Source organism: Hippopotamus amphibius, chromosome 1, assembly GCF_030028045.1.
Source record: "Hippopotamus amphibius kiboko isolate mHipAmp2 chromosome 1, mHipAmp2.hap2, whole genome shotgun sequence".
NCBI lineage: Eukaryota > Metazoa > Chordata > Mammalia > Artiodactyla > Hippopotamidae > Hippopotamus > Hippopotamus amphibius.
The window spans coordinates 229,738,402-229,752,725 of record NC_080186.1 but is presented as its reverse complement, the minus strand read 5'-3'; the positions used below and the strand labels follow the sequence as shown (position 1 = coordinate 229,752,725).

Sequence of the window (14,324 nt, the reverse complement as noted above, 5' to 3'; positions counted from 1 at the left end):
ACCATACAAACATTTGAAATTCTAACAACTATTAATCAGCTCTCTCTCATTTTCCCTAAGGACTGTAGCAAATGTCCCTTCTCCTTTCTTCTCAAACACTTGACTCCCCACTTCCCACACACAGCAGATGACTTTCCTCCTCAAAGAGAAAATAGTCACCATCAAAAATGAATGTTCTCCATGTCCAGCCACCCAGCTGACAAACTCGTCCACACCCACACTGATGATTTCCATTTTCCCTCCTGTTACCACCTCAGGCAAACCCTACCACCTGTGCTTCGGATCTCTGACACCCTCGGAAACCCAGCTCTATCCGTTATCTCCTATTTCCTTCCTCTTTACCAAATCCTTTCCATAAGAATTCAAATGGAATCAATGTCTTCCACCTTAAATAAAACCCTGCTCAATTCCTACTTCATCCAGCTACCTCCAGCCCTCCTCTTCGTTCTGAGCCAAATGTCTTGCAATAATTTTCTTTAGACTATTTTGAGTCTCCTTTCACACTTTCACCTCAACCCACCTCAATCTGGTTTCTGCTCCCACCACTATGGAAATTTATCTCACCAGGTCACCATCCGACCTACATTTCACTACATCCAATGAACAATTCCCAAACTGTTGGTTAAAAAGATTTTGATCTAAATTTCGCTTTCTTGGGAAACCTTTTTTGACTACTTCTAACATAAGGTCTCCCTTTATCACTCTTATTAAGACGTTATTTAACAGCACTCAACAAAGAAGAGAGAAACACTACATATTTCAGAAGGAATGGATTTAATAGTAATTCATACAGGTGATGAAAGAGGTGAGATGCCAGACAGGGACTGTGAGGCAATCTAGAGGTTGTATCAACAAAAAGCTATCGCCACCTCTGGTCTGCAGGAGGAAAGGGGGGCTGATGCCGCCAGGGGTGGGGGTCACCGGGCCGAGGCCGGTGCCCTGGAGGAGACAAGCCACTGCCCGAGATGCTGCCTCAGGCAGAGAGAGGGACGTGTCCTGGCTTCTCCCTCTCCCTCCAAACGCTCGCCTGTGTCTCCAACATACCGAATCCACCTAACCATCAACAGACATGGCAGCCTGGGAACCGCAGCCTTCAGGGGTCAGCCTCCCACAGCTGAGGGCAGAGGAAGAGAAGAGCAAGAAATGGATCTGAGAGTAAACAGGCCAAAGGCCAGCGCAAAGGCACTCACTACATTTTACATCGCTACTTACTAAAATTTTTCTTCTGTCACAGACTGCAAGGTCCATGAAGACAAGGATTCTAATGGATCTGGCGTGTCAGGCTTTCCCTCTTTTCTAGTAGAATAATTAATACTCAAGAGTTATTCAGTAAAAATTGGTTGACTGAACAAATGAATATGATACCACTGTTCATTTTTTTCAGATGGGAAGGATGAGGCCCAGAGAGGAAAAGTAACTGCCCAGGGTCCCACAGCTACTAAGAGGTGAACCTTTGAATCTGATCTATCTATCCACATCGAAAACTGTGTAGAAAGAAATTATTAACTGTATTCATCACTGTATTACCAGAGCTTTACTGCCTTGCACTTAATAAGCAAAATAGGCCTACAATATACATATTTGGTGAATGAGTTATTGCATAAGTAATTTTTAAATTATGCTAGTTGCTTAAGACACTGGAAGGCAGCTCCTGACAGTAAGGAACTCATGGTAAAACTTCACTAGAAGGAGGTCCAAGAATTAATCAACAGATACTGAACATCAGAGGATGTACCACCAAACAAGGCTGGAATTAACTGCCTGCTTCCTGCACTCAAACTCTTCTTTGCATGTTCTCTGGACCCTGTCTGTGGCTGGGTCCCCTACCCCTTCCATGTTTGCGGAACTTCTTTCCATGCTAAAAATAACCTTACATTTTGGAAAATAACTACACAATTGATGAATGAATGATTCTAAACCATTATGAAAGTCTAATTATCTCAGAGAGACCTTGAGAGACAGCTGAGCTGACTCTAAACACACAAAACAATGTAAATCTGTTTGGTAAAGACAATATATACTTTTGGTATTCTGATGACTCCTAAAATAATTTGGTTGAAACTTTCCACTTTGTTGGATTTTATTTTTTCATTGTATCGATGGAGTCTTATAGGTTTAAAAATAATAATCAGTTTAATTTTAAAGGCTTATAAAAATTAAAAATACATTTGTAAAATAATAATAATAAAAGAGAGTGTTTTGTGATTGCACCTACGGTACCCTATATCCTGATTGGTAAAATAAGACTGAAAGTGTCCCATGGAATTGAAGAATAAGATTAGCTTTAAAAAGTGGAATAGCAGCAAATAGGAGACAGTTAATCAGGCTGGGGGAAGAAAAGCCAGTCAGATTGGTAACTCATTAATCTATAGCTATCTTTGGACGTCGTAAATCCTTAATCTCTCCCCTGCCAAAATAAAATGGCATGCATGAAAAGAATGCAGAAAGTTTGACATATTTCTGCCTGTTTTAATACTCAGGAACTGCAATGAAATCTGATTTCTTTCATTTATGTGAAACTTCTCATTGAGATCACAGTGTCCTTCACCAATCTTATATTTTATTGGTAATGTGAAAAGGAATAATTTGCATGAGATTCAGAAAGTGGTAAATTAAAAAAATTAACTATAAAGTTGTTTGCTAGTACTGTTTATTTTTATCTTACTGTACATAATTAATGTATATTTTCCTTCATGATTGAATTTGTAATGAATGTCACGAATTAAGTCAATGCTTAATTTGTTCTTTTAGGATAAAAACTGTTCTCCAATGATGCGCTAAGCTGGACTCTCTTAGCCTAGTTTCACTGCTATCAAGGCAAAAAGATTGCTTACTTTATCCTCAAGTAATTTGAGGAGAAAGTTGTGTTAAACAATGGTGTTTCAAAAGACCAGGTTAATTTTTTACAGCATTCATTTCGTGGGGGTGGGGTATCATTCTGGTAGTAAAATAGCCTTAAGGAGGTAAAATAGAGGTGAGTGCCTGGATTTTATTTTTTTTCCCCTCATGCTAGTTCCAACAGCACTTACCTATCTCATGTTCTATTCATTCAGGCTTCAAATCCAGCAGTTCTCATCTCTGGCTGCAGACTTGACCCCGATCCTAACCATGTAATATTGAATATCAAAAATCTCCTAGGTGGGGTCCAGGCAGCAGTATCGTTAATGTTACCCAGGTGAAACTAATGTACAGTCAAGGTTTCAATCTAATAGGAATTTGAGACAGCTTTGGCTCGTCAGATGATCCTGTGATACTGAGACCATACTGAAGGTAGCTACTAAGTTCTAGTAGTCTAAGAATCCAATTAACTTTACAGCCTTTATTAGGCACCACTTAACTTATTCAGTCTACTCAACTCTTTTGGCAGTGGAAGGAGAGCTGACTCAGTCCTATGTGGTTTTTAACGCTTCATAGATCTCTGACCATCTGATGAAGCTAAGGACACACTCTCGAAAAGACTGCATATTTGTACAAAATTTTATGTACAATGTCAGTGTCTCCAGACCATGTGAAACCAGCCATTGATTCCTCGAAGGCACAGATTTAGAACAAGAGCTGGTTTACCATCAGGCAACCTTCAAATCAGTATAAGGGAGACTTTCTAACGATCAGAGCTGCCTTATAATATAATATTCAATGCTTGAATGAAGAAGGCCTTAAATGGGGAAAATGATGACCATGTAGAAATAATATAGAAAAGTATTTAGAAAATAAACATAAGTGAAAAAAATACAGAATAAAATTATATATACCCTTTAATTAAACATGTATGTTATACAGATATGAATTGGAAAGAAATATAAAATCCACAAGAAAATGGATTAGCATTTTATTGTAAAATTCTTTTAATAAAATTATAACACATTTTCTGTAAAAATATAATAGGCACACTTTATGCTAATTAAAAGGATGGCTTTTATTCTCTTGCCTTTGTGGAAGACATGGCAGGATTAAACAATACCAAATTACTTGGAGGAAGGTATTGCAAAAACCAACTGTATTAGAAAATTAAACAGAGGTCTTCAAACCAAGAAGTGATGCCAAGATGTCAGTTTTGTTACTGTTCAAGCCTATTCGGGAATAATGATTTAACCAGGAGAACATCATGGGGGATATGGTCCAAAAATGACTTGATAGCTCACACTGGGTTGATTCGACAATGAACTAGTGGTTGGCAGCGTCCCCTGTCTCTCATCTGGAGAGGCCTCCCCCACACTCAGCATCCCATGAGACGGGTGCCTACCCTTTTCCTGGCTGAAGGGCCTGTGACTTCCTATGCTTGCTTATGTCTCCAGGGCTGGGCAGCTGGCTTTGCTAGACAACTCCTCTAAAGAGATGCATCTAAAGATAGTCCAGCAACCAAGAGGCTTGTCAGAACCCCCGTTGACAACGTTCCTCTCTACAGTTGCCCTGAAAAAGGCGGCAGCAAGAAACAGCGATGATACGGGGCCGGGGGATCACAGCCTCTGCTGTTCTTACCAACCCTAAGTCACTGGCAGCCTGTTCCTTAACACATACAGCCTGCAATTGTGGTCCATGAGTTCTGCCAGGGCACGTGGTGACCACGAAGGAACCCACTTGTCCTCAAGGTGGATGAGGAGGATGTTACCTTTCTCAGGCAAAACCAGGCACAAACTGACCCAACCTTTGTGGATACTCTCAAATACCCAGGGCTTCTCTTGGAGAATAAACTGCTTTGTTCTGTGTACAACTTCACAGATAGAGCAATGTGTATTGACATAGATAAATAGCTAAGATATTTTACATAAAAAAGTTTGCTGAAAAACATGTAGCAAACTTTCATTTCAGTAAAAAATTGTATACATATTTACATGTACCAAAAAAATCTAGCTATGCATACAAAAGATCTTAGAAACACTTACCTAAAGGGAGGGAAAGTGGGAAACGTGTTTTTACCTAAATCTTATATTTCTACAATGCTTAGATGTTTTACAAAAAGATTATAAGAGTTTTATAATGAAGAAAAAAAACTAAACACTAAAAATTAAAACTTCTTAGGCTTCTTTTAGACAGAGTTTTTGAAACTTAGTTTCCTAAAGAACAATATAAAATAGAGTCATTTGGTAATTAAGAAATTACTTTCTGGACCATTCTGGCTGCCTACCAGGCCAAAATATTTTGGCCATTTTACCTGCATTCAGTTCAGCTAAGAACAATGCAAAGAGATAAAAATGTGAACAACTTAAAGACTGAACTTTATATTTTTTCCACTGAATTGGCCATCTGTATGATTTTTTCAGCTCTGTCAAAATAAGTATATTTGTGTAGGCCTTAACTAATCCCTGCCTCAGAGACAACTCGACTTTTTCAAAGGGTTATTCTTTAGATCCATAATTTATTTTTTTGAATATACCATCCTTACATTGGACATACTTTTCTGGAAATCTGGTGATCCTTTCTAAAGGCTCTCATTAGAATCTTCTATTCATGATCATATTGGGTCCCTACTTCTTGTCCATTTTAAGACTCTTTATGGAAAACAAGATTAAGTGTTAGGAATTTTTTTAAGCTCCTTATTGGAATATAATTGCTTTACACTCTTGTACCAGTTTTTGAGGTACACCAAAGTGAATCAGCTGTATTTATACATATATCCCCATATCCCCTCCCTCCCGCGACTCCCTCCCACTCTCCCTGTCCTGGCCCTCTAAGGCATCACCCATCATTGAGTTGATCTCCCTTTGTTATACAGCAACTTCCCGCTAGCTATCTATTTTACAGCTGGTAGTGTATATATGTCTATGCTACTCTCTCACTTCATCGCTAAAAAAAAAAAAGGTACTGATGAACCCAGTGACAGGGCAAGAATAAGGATGCAGATGCAGAAAATGGACTGGAGGACACGGGGTTGGGGGGGGGGGGTGCGAAGGGGAAGCTGGGACGAAATGTTTGGAATTTAATGCAAAAAATTACTAGTATTTTGTTAACAAACATACTGGTCTATGTGGTTGGTTTGCAAGCTCTCATTCTGAAGAGGTTAGCTATACTGTGAAGGTCAGATTAAGTAATAGAGATAAGTATTGTAGCATTAATAAAATTGTTTAGAATGAGCAAATTACCACACTAGTTAAGTCCATTTTTTTTTCTAAAGATAAAATGTAAACACCTTCAAGAAGAGCAAGTAGAACAACTTAAATGTTCTACATATCTCCTTCCCAAATTATTTTAGTTTTAGCTATATTATTATATCATCTGTCCAACTGTATGTGACAAAACAATTTCCTCAGATTCTGAAATTTACCCTGGCAAGGTTAGCTAGTGTGCTAGCTAATCTAGATGGCACCAAGATATCCTAGGTGTTTCCTGTTTGGGTGGCATACCTCAGCCAAGGATGTGCAGGCTGTTTACCTTCCTAAGCAGCACCTCCTCACATTAGAATAGTTCTGAATATCCTGGGATTTTGTGAGTCAGGTGAGTACAATCCTATATTAACTTATCATTGTTTCCCCACATACACAAAAGTCAGTCTTTGTTAAACAACATGCAGTTTCTTCTTAAACCTCAAACGCACACAACCAGCAGTACTTCTTTTGACCATGGATGGAATTCACTTGCATATGTCTGACATCTACCACGAAATCTACTAAATGGGGCAGAGAGCAAATAAGAGGAATCTGGAGTGGTACACCAAGGATATGTCTCAGGGCACACACTCTTCTATGATGTTGGTAGAGCAAGCTGCATCTTTCGTATGTGGAATTAACATTCTATTTTCGGACATTCTATGGTGGCTAATATGATGCCATAACAGTATTTCAAAATAAAGGAAGCAGTGACTTCCGGAAGGAACGCAGGTGGATCGGTAATCCCCCTTTTCTCAGTTAAGCTGGATGAAGCTGGTTTGCATCGTTTGCACCAAATATTAGAAATAGCTTTTTTTCTTCAGTTTGGTAACTATTAAAAAGTACCCCACAAACAACAACAATAACAACAACAAAGGAAGCAGGATGAATAAATGGGGGGAATCACTTTCCCAAAGGCAACTGCAAGCAATCTGCAGACACATTTTCCTTTCATTGCTAAGTATTTAAACTTCATACTTAGAGATACCTATATCCTTTACTCCTGTATACTTTACGTATAATTGTTTAAGAAGTTGTAATGACTAAAGTCTCTTTCATTAGCCGTGAAATTCAATCAAATTTATTACATGTCCAATAGGCATTGTCACAGTTCAAGGTTCACATGAGGGCCTCTTTTTAGAAATTGGATAAAAGGTTGTATTACTTAAATTGGGGGGTGGGTAGGAAGGACTCAGCTGAAATGACAGGATGAAGATGCATTTACATCATACTGAAACATGAGCTTTGTTGTGAAAACTTATGTATTGTGGGAATCCTCCAATTTCCTACACTTGATATAAATCTTTACTGATTACACTAATTTCTTGTTTCAAATGGTTACCATAGAAAGCTTTAAAAGGAAATGAAAAATGAGGTTAAATTCACATACCCAGAAACTCCAAGTAAGATTTCTTGCCAGTAAAACAAAGCAAACGTTTCTCATTATTAAAATCTATGACTGGTGCCGACCTGGTTCATAGCATGTTTCCAGGATCAAGAGGGGTAATTGTCCCCTCCCTGAATCACATACTACTTATTACCTTTCTACTAAAACCAGGTGGCCACGGCTTCAACTCTGACAATAAAGGTGCTCTAAGGGAAGTTATGACAATCACTCTACTGTTTGAGTTTTCCGTTGCTAGACCACGCAACTGCTCAGTGAAATTAGCAGAGACACTTTGTCAGAAATATTTTCTGCTAATTGGGTCAAATTAGCAGCTGTATTTGGAAGTTTAAATCAACATGCCTTTTTAAGCGTCACTCATTCAGAAAATAGAACGTGTTGGGATCTTAAAGAATCTTAGGTCGCTCAGGGATCATGTGTGAAATTTATGCAATTAAAACACCTATAAGGTGGGAAACTTCTGTGTGTTTGCTGTAAATGCACATGCTCTGAACTTCTATCTTCTTGCAAACGCACAGGAGGACAAAAAATCTGTTCAAAATACAAATTTGAGTATGTTACAGATCTCATCTTCCCTCCCACTAATGCCTCTTATTGGCATCCTATTGTTCTTAGGATAGAAGACAAACTCCTTAATGTAGTCTACAAGGCTCTGCCTCAGCTGGTCCCTACCCTCCTCTCAAGCTACTGTCTTCCTTTTAGCTTTTAGCATCCCAGACTTACTGGCCTTCTTTTGGGAAACTGAACTCTTCATACAGCTTCCCACGTCTGGACTGTGCACATGCTGCTCCCCGGATACCCGTCTTTTCTTTATTGGGTCGGCCAAAAAGTTTGTCTGGGTTTTTCCGTAATATCTTATGGAAAAAACCCAAAAGAACTTTTTGGCCAACCCAATACTTCACCCTCCCGGTTTTCCTTTCCATCATAACCACCATCAACACTGCTACCACCATCACCCTAACCACTGTCCTTACTGGAATACACACACACACACACACACACACACACACACACACACAGAAACGCACATACCTTCAAACTCAGCTCACACGTTATATTCGAAGAGATATATTTCCTGATGTCTTCCACATGCCCTCAACAAAGACAAGTCTCCCTGCTACAAAATCTCCTAGCACTGAACAGCACTTATCATTACTTTCATTTTGCCTACATTTTTGGACCTTTTAGTTAATGCCCATCTCTCCGTGAAAGTTGGGACTCAAGTTTCTTCTCATTGCTATTTACCCAATATCTAGCATAAAACCAGGATACAGTGAATCCTAATACCTAAACATTGCTGAAATGAGAGTATGACTGAAACATTTATATCTATCAAATTTGTATCTCTCTTCTATATAGATGGTTAGTCCACTGAGCAAAATCCAATCCGAAGGAGGAATACAAGAAAGGAACATTTGTTGAAATCAACTATTTTGCAAGGAGTGGGCTAACTGCTTTGCACATCTTAATTTAATACCAGCAAATGCCCAGTAAAGCAGGTATTCCATTTCCCTTTAGAGATGGAGAACCTCACACTCACTTGAGGCTTAGTAACTCATCCAACAACACACATCTGGTAAGAGAAAGTATGCTGAAGTTTGGAGGGTTTTGTATTTTCTGAGGGTTTTCTCTGAAATGTGGAGCCATGTTTATAACTGCATTAAATGAGCATTTGCATAATTTGAATTTGGGATGAATTTATTTTAAAGCACTGAAAATACTTTTGAATGCTGGCCCTAGAAATTGTGGAAAGTGGAATATAACAAAAACTGAAGAAAGTATGCAAACCGAACCCACTTTTTCAGTGCTGGAAATTTAATGAGGTCATCGCTTTACAGCTAACTTAGAGTGCATACGCTTGGAATTACTAGTAAAGAGCTAAGCAGGATTTCAGAACTTGAAACACGATTTCGCTTAATTTACTACCTTAGGGCCATTAATGCGTTCACAGTTTCGCCCTCCAAAAACCTGCCTCTAGTTTTGAAGACTCTTAATTAGGTAATTATTTTCTACCAGCCCAAACTGTCTTCTGTGGTATGTGCCTGGGTCCAATGTCCTTTATACTTTCACCCATTTGCAGAGATCAGCATTTTCTTCCACCAGATTGCCTCCGCTGACCAGGACTCCCAGGAATGAAGTAGACACTACATTTGACCACTGCCTGACCCCTGACCCCGAGACCTACGGTACTGGTTTCTTTCTGGCAAGATAAGGGAGCTGAAGTCCACAAGAACTGACAAAAGAACTCTCACTTGGTCTTCCTACCCTATTCCTTCCAACATTTCTCAACAATAAATATATATATTATTTAATATTATACACACAACTTAAAATATGAGCAGTCCTTATCTTTAAGACTTCTGTTCTAATTGGGAAAGACAGAGCTAATTTACATGAAATCATTAGAAAAATAATTAAGAAACCATAATATGGATGGTTATGGGCTGAACTGCGTTCTATCCCAAATTCGTATGTTGAAATCCTAACTTTCCAGTATCTCAAAATGTGGCTATAGTTGAGTTAGTATCCTTAAGGAGGTAATAAGTTAAAATTCAGTCTTTATAGTGGGCCCTACTCCAATATAACTGGTGCCCTTTACAAAGAAGAGATAAGGACACATAGGAGGGAAGACCATGTGAACATACAGGGCGAACATGGCCATCTACAAAGCTAAGGAGAGAAGCCCCGGAAGAAATCAACCCAGCCAACCCCTTGATCTCAGACTTCTAGCTTCCAGAACAATGGGGAAATAAAATTCTATGGTTTAAGCCACCAGTTTGTGGTACTTTGTTATGGCAGCGCTAGCAAACATACAGGGACTCTAGTCAAGAATGGATAAGGGTTAGGGTAGGGTAAGGGTTAAGGTTAGGGTTAGGGTTGTTGTAATGTTGGAGTACTTGAGAAGGCTTTGTGCAGGACAGGAGTTCAGAACTGAACACAGACAAAAACGAAGCGAAGGAGAACTAGAGAGATGATATTCTAGGAGAGCAGAAAACTCAATGAGGTAAGCATACTAATCAACAGAGAAAATAAGTCAGGCATTGGCAGCAGTCTTTACAACCTGAACCTTCACAATTTGTTTATATTAAATGCTAGTGTATTTCTATTAATGTATTTACTCACTTATATTGGATAGAGAATTTCAATTTACATTAAATGTAACGTGTTATTATTCAAAGGGCTACACTAACATTGATATGCACATATACCATTTACCATACGTGTTTAACCTTGAAATTCATAGCCAAATAAAGAACGACTGTACGTACTTGCAAAACACCACGGAAGCATTAATATTCAACTGTATTTTATATGTTATTTCATAGGTATGGGGGATGCACATGGAAAAAGATTAAGAGAAGGTACCTGCAATAAGTGACATAAATTATGTTTGAGTTGATTGGTGTTTCTCTCTCATCATTCAGATTATACATATTTATTATCAAAAGCTTTAAGGATTCTTCTGGATGAACTATATATATATATATATTCATGATCATATGTTACTGAAGCATTTAAGTAGATAGCTCCATACCTATACAAATGAAAATCAAATTTTTTTTTTCTATTTTTACCTCCATTTTAGAAACAAACTGAAAACAAACAAAAAACTCCTCAGCATTGCCTACATCCATTTGGGATTTTCAGAAAATGTTTAAAAGTTACATTTAGGTGACTAATTTTCAATCTGGGAAATGGCAAGCTGGCTTAGAACCATCAGCTGTTCATCTACCCAACAAGCAGGTGTAAATAAATATTTCATGAACATTCCTTGTAATCTTCTCCTTACTCCCACAGCAACAATCCCACTCTCCATCTTCCTCCACTGTTAGTCCCCTTCCTTAGAAAAAAAGGAGTGTTTAAATGCCAGTGAACATTCTTACCGGTATCAGGTGGCAGGTCACTCTTTACTGTTGATGTTTTTTTTATCTTTTGGTTTTTGTGTTTATAAGCCATTTGTTCTACATCAGGCAGGTGCATTAAGGAAGAGGAAAACCGAAAGTACTTACCTAAAAAACAAAACACAGAAAAAGAAGGATTAAAGTGAATTCGTGGGCAGGCCTGAATGCTTGGCAAAGCAATGAGGTGGGGATAAAAACACCAAAATCATCTAAAGGCGCCAAACCATCCAACAAATAAAGCAGGTGAAGCAGCAAGGAATGCAAGGATAAGGTGTATGTACACTCTTCTGAAAGTTAAAAGAGCAAAGAGTTGTTTTTTTTTTTTTTAAGTGAATATGTTAAGCAAAATTTTGATTTTATTTTCATTTCAATTTTCCGAACGACTTACATTATCACCAATTCCATCCTGGGGAGGCTAATTTATCATCTGTCTTTGTACTTAAACAGGTCTTGTTAACTGCCTATAATAACACTTGCATCACTCTAAACCAGAAGACCTTGATTCTAGACCTTACAATGGCATGCCTCCCAACAGCATCAGGAAGATGCTGCTACTGGTAGGTAGCCTACCTACCTGGTAAGGAGGGGCATGTCTGCTACTGATAGGTAATCAGAGAAACAAAGGCTTTGCTAACAGTTATCCTTGTGACTATAAGGTCACAGGCCTCCTTTACCACGAGCCAGTCTAATGTCAGCAGAAGGGTCCACTTTATGAGAAGTGGGGCATGATTAACACAGATGACATCAACGCTAACATACATAATCAGATGTAGCCCACAGAAGAGAATAGGGATGATTATACGCATTTAAGGAAAGTTACATTTGAAATCATAAGTGGAAAATATCTGTAGTTTTCATCAAGGTGTCAGCTGCACGTAGGTGTGATGCTTCGGACAGTATGCTGATTACAAGGACGGTAGGAAATGTGCTTGGCACAGCTCTAGTGACTGGCAGTTCTGGGACGGCTGGTAAAAAGTACAGGTCACACCAAGTAAAGAAATGTGTTCACCCCCTCAATTATCAAAAACCAAAGTACAGTTCCTTCAGACGAAATGATTTGCCTATTCCGTCCTTGACAGGCAAGAGCCAAACAAGAGAAAGTCTCTAGAGAAAAAAACGGGACTTTTGAGAGAGGAGTAGGAGAGCTCTATTTACAACTAGGAGAGAAATGGTAAGGGCGCAGGCACCAAAAGGCATCATTTTCTGAGCCCACAGTGTGGCTGCTTGGTAAAAATCACGGCATTCCCAGGATCCACTTAGACCTATGGAATCAGTGTCTCTGGAGGCTAGATTTGGTATTTCCATTTTAAATTAAGTATCCTTGGTGAATTCTATGATTATTTCATATCATTTTACGAACCGCACACTAAAAGGTGTGGGTTCTCACTTTTTTAAGTGCTGCTGGTCAGAGGTCATTCTTTGAGGTGACCGAGCTACATCATTATGTCCAAATTTAATAAAACACCGTAATTTAATAAAACGTTAGGAATAAAGATAGGGAATATGTCTCCTTTTTCTTCAACAAACCAATGATTAAAAAAAAAAACTAGCATAAGATGTATCATTTTAACTGCCTTGTGCCACCACTCATGCTGTTTTTGGTTCCTACAAGACACTGATTTTTGCTAATAAGATGCATTCTTCACTCCCACTCATAGAGGGCACTATTTTCTTGTTAGTTTTCTGTTGCAGGCAGTTGGTAAAAATAACAAACAAAATAAAACCAAAATCCCCCACAATTTCATCAGTGAATTGATCAAAGGAATAGTTTTGAACATTACAGAGTATAGAGCAAAATCTCTTTAGTGCAAACTCCCGTGAACTTGAGAGGACTTTTTGGCATCATTATTCCAGCATCTCTTGACCTAGCAGACCTTCATTTTCAGTACCATGCCTTAGCTAGTCCTTGAGCTATCTCTGTCTGAATAATGTAAAATAAGTTTTCTTCAGAAAACCTTTTGATTACATTCCAACATTTCTTTGCTTTAGATATTCAGAAATCTTAATTTCACCTCCAGGATGTTGTGGTATATTTAAAAGGATGAGACAGTGCTTTACAGGAGTATATCAAATTTCATACTATATACAAAGACATGCTTTGTCCAGATTAAGGTGCTCCACTACTAAGTGAAATATAATTTTACAAAAGCTAGTCGTAATATCAGCCAACTGTGAACTGACCTCAATACTAACACACTCATCAGAGGTTAAATGGAAATTCCTTCATGTTTCATATTTGCAGGTGAACCTGTACTGCCATTTGAAAAGATATTCTGTGTCTGTCTTGGCATAGAAGCATTCATTTTGTGTTGCTTGACCAAGTGAAGGAAATGTGAAGATTAAATCAAAGGAGCTAATCGTGTTGGCCAAAAGATGGAAGACTTGGGGGTGGACTGGGAAAGGAGGTCAAAAGAATGGTTTTTAAAACATGTCCTCTATCTTAGAACATAAAAATGGAGTAAAGATGAAATATTAATGGACATGGAGAAAAAGAACCACAAAGCAGCACAAATAGCTTTAAAGGCTTCTATAAATCCTAAGGATCACCATAAAACTCACACCCTCTACGTGCCTTCAAATCATGTTATGTTTCCTTTCCCCTTTCCAATTGCACAGGTGACAACAGCTACAAAATGCATCCAAAAGGAAGATGGTTTAAAAAGCCTGAAGACTATAAAGTGACAAGCAGTTTGGCTCGACCTGTGGCCTTTCTCTAGTAGCACAGAGAGTGCTGTCCCTTTATTTTTAAGGTGATACATGGCACACGATAACCCCACACCTATCACCAAGTAGCCAAGCTTCCAGAGGTAGCTACTCTGTGTTCAAGATCATTTGCTTAGAATACAGATTCTATTTTTATATTAATGACAGAAAGGTTTAAAAACTATAACTTGCTTTATTCCACATTAAAATGGTGGACTGTGTGTGTGTGTG

The 14,324-nt window shown here is 38.5% G+C and overlaps 1 protein-coding gene across 2 annotated transcripts in view; it reads right to left on the bottom strand.

Annotated features, from left to right (window-relative positions):
* The window catches only part of PDE4D (phosphodiesterase 4D), a 688,956-nt gene that overhangs the window by 405,872 nt on the left and 268,760 nt on the right, over positions 1-14,324 (bottom strand). The gene's annotated exons all lie outside the window — the stretch shown is intronic.